The sequence below is a fragment of the Scyliorhinus canicula genome, chromosome 12 (assembly GCF_902713615.1).
Source record: "Scyliorhinus canicula chromosome 12, sScyCan1.1, whole genome shotgun sequence".
NCBI lineage: Eukaryota > Metazoa > Chordata > Chondrichthyes > Carcharhiniformes > Scyliorhinidae > Scyliorhinus > Scyliorhinus canicula.
This window is the reverse complement of record NC_052157.1, coordinates 7,140,106-7,146,105: the sequence shown is the minus strand read 5'-3', so window position 1 is coordinate 7,146,105 and position 6,000 is coordinate 7,140,106.

The window sequence follows — 6,000 nt, the reverse complement described above, 5'->3', positions numbered from 1 at the left end:
GATCATGACAAGAGTACGGTATACAGTTTTGGTCTCCTTATTTAAGGAAGGATATAATTGCATTAGATGCAGTTCGGAGAAGGATCATTCGATTGATTCCTGGGGTGAGGGTGGCTATCCTATGAGGAAAGGTTGGACAGGTTGGTCCTGAATGCACCGGAGTTTAGAAGAATGAGAGGTGGTCTTATCGAAACACGCGAGCTCCTGAGGGTGGCTGTTGAAAGTATGTTTCCTCCTTGTGGGATAGACTGGAACCAGAGGGCACGTTACAAACGAAAGGGTCACCCTTTTAAGACAAAGATGAGAAGCAATGTTTTCTCTCGGTGTTGAGAGTTTGTGGAACTCTCTCTCCCAGGGTGTGATGGAGGCAGGGTCATGTGGGCACCTTAGTGAAAATCTGACAAGTCATGGGCAGCACGGTCGCACAGTGGTTAGCACTGTGGCTTCACAGCGCCAGGGTCCCAGGTTCGATTCCCCACGGGGTCGCTGTCTGTGTGGAGTCTGCACGTTCTCCCCGTGTCTGCGTGGGTTTCCTCCGGGTGCTCCGGTTTCCTCCCACAACCAAAGACGTGCAGGTTAGGTGGATTGGCCATGATAAATTGCCCTTAGTGATTAGGAGGGGTTATTGGGTTACGGGGCTAGAGTGGAAGCGAGGGGTTAAGTGGGTCGGTGCAGACCCGATGGGCCGAATGGCCTCGTTCTGCACTGTATGTTCTATGTCAGCAACCTCCTATCTGTGTGACTCAAATAACAAAGCCCTGATTGGGCCACCAGCAGGGGTAGACACAAGAATGTCAGAAATAGGAGCAGTCAGAGGCCATTCCGCCCTTCAAGGGTATTCCGACATTAAATAAGATTGTGGTTGATCGTCAATCTCGATTCCACTTTCCTGCCTTGATTCCCTTAGTGTCTCAAAATCTATCAGTCTTGGTCTTGGAATATACTCTGAGAGTCGACAGATTCCTGGGGTAGAGAATGCCAAAGATTCACAACCTTTTGAGAATCAGACCTAAATTGGCTGCCCCTTATGCTGAGATGGTGCGGCACCCCCCTCCCCCCCCCCCCCCCCCAACTCTCTTCCCCCCCCCCAAACCCACCCCACCGTGTTCTAGGCTCTCCAGACAGGGCAAGCATCAAACCTCTCAAACCCTCATATCCACTTCAATGAGATCATCACTGATTCTGCTAAACTCCAGGAGAGGGGGAGAGGGGAGGGGAGGGGGGGAGAGGGGGAGAGGGGAGGGGGGGAGGGGGGGAGAGGGGAGGAGGGGAGGGGGGAGAGGGGAGGGGAGGGGAGGAGAGGAGAGGGGGGAGAGGGGAGGGGAGGAGAGGGGAGGGGGGAGAGGGGAGGGGGAGAGGGGAGAGGGGAGGGGGGAGAGGGGAGGGGGGAGTGGAGAGGGGTGAGGAGAGGAGAAGAGAGGGGGAGAGGGGAGGAGGGGAAGAGGAGAGGGAGGAGGGAGGGGAGGGGGGGAGAGGGGAGGGGGAGAGGGGAGGGGAGGAGAGGAGAGGGGGGAGGGGGGAGAGGGGGGAGAGGGGGGAGTGGAGAGGGGGGAGTGGAGAGGGGTGAGGAGAGGAGAAGAGAGGGGGAGGGGGAGGAGGGGAAGAGGAGAGGGAGGAGGGGGGAGAGGGGAGGGGGGAGGGAGGAGGGGGGAGAGGGGAGGGGGGAGAGGGGAGGGGGGAGAGGGGAGGGGGGAGAGGGGGGAGTGGAGAGGGGGGAGTGGAGAGGGGTGAGGAGAGGAGAAGAGAGGGGGAGAGGGGAGGGGGAGGAGGGGAAGAGGAGAGGGAGGAGGGGGGAGAGGGGTGGGGGGAGAGTGGTGGGGGGGAGTGGGGAGGAGGAGAGGGGTGAGGAGGGGGGAGTGGGGAGGAGGAGAGAGGTGAGGAGGGGGGAGTGGGGAGGAGAGGGGTGAGGAGGGGGGAGTGGGGAGGTGGGGGAGGAGGGAGGGAGTGGGGAGGAGGGGGGAGAGGGGGGGGAGAGGAGAGGGGAGAGGGGGAGAGGAGAGGGGGAGAGGGGAGGGGGGAGAGGGAGGGGAGGGGGGAGGAGGGGAAGAGGAGAGGGAGGAGGGGGGAGGTGGGGGCTAGAGGGGTGGGGGGAGTGGGGAGGAGGAGAGGGGTGAGGAGTGGGGAGTGGGGAGGAGGGGGGAGTGGGGAGGAGGGGGAAGTGGGGAGGAGGGGGGAAGTGGGGAGGAGGGGGGGAGTGGGGATGAGGGGGGAGGAGGGGGGGGAGGGGTGGGGGGAGTGGGGAGGAGGAGAGGGGTGAGGAGGGGGGGAGTGGGGAGGAGGGGGGGGAGGAGGGGGGGGGGAGTGGGGAGGAGGGGAGGAGGAGGGGGGGAGGAGGGGGTGAGTGGGGAGGAGGGGGGAGTGGGGAGGAGGGGGGGAGTGGGGAGGAGGGGAGGAGGGGGGAGTGGGGATGAGGGGAGGAGGAGATGGGGGAGGAGGGGGAGAGGGTGGCGAGGGGATTGGCTGCATTTTGGTGCCCAAGATGCGATTGCACTGTGAATATGCATTATTACAGGACTGACAATGTGTACGTGTGTACCATCTACAAATCTCCAAACTAACAGCTGCTGCCACTTTAAATGCGGCCTTGCCCACAGTCAGTCTACCCTGAGGACAACCATCGTTACTGAAAGGCTGCCAGGCTGCCGAGGCTGGGGTCACGTGCTGCTTTCGCAGGAAAACAAAACAAGGGAAAAGAGGCTCCCATCTGATGTTTGATAGCGAGCAGTGGGTAGCCATGGAGGCGCGTGTGACTGGGCGGCAGCGTGAATGAGGATGTTGGCTTTGGAATAACTGCTTCCTGTTGTACAGTCAAGGAAATCCAAACAGGCAACTTCACATTCATTATAGCTTAATTATGGTAATTAAAACTGGTGGGATGCTGCAACAGTACAGGACCCGAGCCAACATGATTTACACACGGTGTCTTCAGATGCTGATAACAGCAGCTGATGGTGTCACATAACCTCCCACAGCCATCTGCTCCTTAAGGCCTTGCTGGAATAACAGCGCCGGGTGCCACAGTTACTGAGTGGCTGGTAGATAAAAGGGAAGCTTTAAACCTTGTTCAACTGCTGGTAATGAATTAGTGATGATCAGCACCTTCTGAGAGAGCATGTACTCTGCCACATAATGTGGGAGACTACAGGGGAAGTGGAAAATTCCATTTTAACTACGTAGAGTGGGTATTTAATTTAATTTTTTTTAATTTTAATTTATTTTTTAAAAAAATTAAATTTGAAGTGCCCAATTCGTGTTTTCCAATTAAGGGGCAATTTAGCGTGGCCAATCCACCTACCCTACACATCTTTGGCTTTGTGGGGGTGGGACCCACGCAGACACGGGGAGAATGTGCAAACTCCACACGGACAGTGACCCGGGGTCGGGATCGAACCCGGGTCGTCGGCGCCGTGAGGGGGCAGAGCTAACCACTGCGCCACCGTGCCGCCCCAGGAGTTGGTATTTTAATGTTCAAATTAATTCTGACCACAGAATCCTGTCAGGTTAAGAGGATAGGCTTTATCCAGCTCCATATCATGACTTCCGGAAACAATTTAAAAGTGCTTCACAAAAAATAATTACTTTGATATCCGTTGACTGTTGTTATATCAGAACACTGGACTAGCCATATACATTCTGTGGCTATAGCAGCGGGTCACAGGCTCTGCGTTCTGTGGCAAGTAACTCATCCCCTGCCCCCCCCACCCCCCAAAGCCTATCCACCATGTACAAGGTACAAGTCAGGAGTGCAATGGAATACTCTCCACTTGCCCGGATGGGTGGATCTCCAGCCGCACTCAAGAAGTTCAACACCATCCAGGACAAAGCAGCCCCGCTTGATCAGCACCCCTTCCACAAACATACACTCCCTCAACACTGCTCCTGAGTGGCAGCCGTGTGTACCATCTACAAGATGCACAGCCCAAACCTGTGACCCCCAGCACCGAGGAGGACAATGGCATCATCAGCTCTGAGCTCTCTTCCACACATCAGGCTGCCAAAGCAATATGTGGCTACAGCAAAATGCATGTATCAACAATGATAACGTGCATTTGGATAGCACCTTTTACTTTTAAATATGTCCCAGGGTTCTTCGGTAGTACACTGTTGCTTCACAGCGCCAGGGTCCCGGATTCGATTCCCAGCATGGGTCACTGTCTGTGCGGAGTCTGCACGTTCTCCCCGTGTCTGCGTGGGTTTCCTCCGGGTGCTCCGGTTTCCTCCCACAAGTCCCGAAAGACGTGCAGGTTAGGTAATTTGGACATTCTGAATTCTCCCTCCGTGTACCCGAACAGGCGCCGGTGTGTGGCGACTAGGGGCATTTCACAGTAACTTCATTGCAGTGTTAATGTAAGCCTACTTGTGACAATAATAAAGATTATTCTTATATTCAATGATAAAATAGACATTGGGCCAGTCACTGAAGAATCAAGGCAGATAGAACTTGGTCAAAGAGATCGGTTTTAAGGAGCGTCGTAAAGGAGAATAATGGGGTGGCACGATTTGGGGAGGGAGTTCCAGAGCTTAGGGCCCAGGCAGCTGACGGGACGGTCGCCAATGGCGGAGTGGTTAAAATAGGGGTTTGCACAAGAGGCTGGAAATGGGGACGTGCAGAGATCTTAGAGAGTTGTGGGACTGGAAGGGGTTACAGAGATAGCGAGAGCCAAGGCCATGCAAAAAATTTTTTTAAAGCAGTAGTTCTAAACATTGATTTTCCCCTTTCGGGGTGCGTTGATAGTAAGACACCTTTACATCAAAATGGCGGCCGGCCTGCAGGGGATTACAATGTTACGTGTCAGGATTTTCAACCCTTAATCCATCACTAAAACAGGTGAACTGACCAGTAACACATTACTGTCTGTGGGAGCTTGCTGTGCGCAAATGGCCACCACATTTCCTACATTATGACAGTGACTACACTTCAGAAGGAACCGCCTTTTCAGGAAAGTGCTTCGGGGTGTGCTGAGGCGGCGATGTGTGCCTTTCTCTGTGGACAACAGGTACAGGAGAGACTCCGAAAAGATGTAAGACCACCCCCCTCCCACCACCACTCCAACCCGAACCCCCGCCCCCTCAGCAAACCCCAACCCCATTTCAATAACCCGTCAGAATTTGCCTTCAGGGTCACACTTCAGAAGACAGATGTTGCAACAGAAGACTGTCTGTACCCATGGAAACAGGAGTTCTCTGCCCTCAGGAGGAAACATATTAAAGTTTGTAATAAATGTGATCCCACATTTCAGATTATGTAAAGAGTAGAAGGGAAAGCTTTGTAACCATTTACAACAGAGGCTGTTATTGAGATTCTAACGGTATCACAAGAGATGCCACGCTGCTGGCCAGTGAGTCAAGTGATGCCGATTGCAGGCTTTCCAGAGATTGTTCCACCGTAGCTCTCGCAACAAGGACCAGGCACGACGGCAGGCAACCTTCTCTGTAAGGCCAGCTTCAACCCACAAGTCGAACAGGAAAACCCGACGTCGCCTGATCGTGGTCTGGTTAATTCGGCACTGATCAGGGATCCACCTGGGAATCTCGCTGGTTTGATAAACTCGACTCTTTGCAGGATGTTTATAATCTTTATTGTTGTCACAATTAGGCTTACATTAACACTGCCATGAAGTTACTGTGAAACGCCCCTAGTCGCCACGGCACCTGTTCAGGTACACAGAGGGAGAATTCAGAATGTCTTTCGGGGCTTGTAGGAGGAAACCGGAGCACCCGGAGGAAACCCACGCAGACACGGGGCGAACGTGCAGACTCCGCACAAACAGTGACCCAAGCCGGGAATCGAACCCGGGACCCTGGCGCTGTGAAGCAACAGTGCTAACCACTGTGCTACTGAGCCGCCCTTATATTTACCAGAACGTTCAGCAGTAAGAAGGGGCTCGCCAGCCTCTCAAATTCGGTTTGACAACCAGGAGTCTCCGTGAAAAATGAAAAAAAATGAAATGAAAATCGCTTATTGTCACGAGTAGGTTTCAAATGAAGTTACTGTGAAAA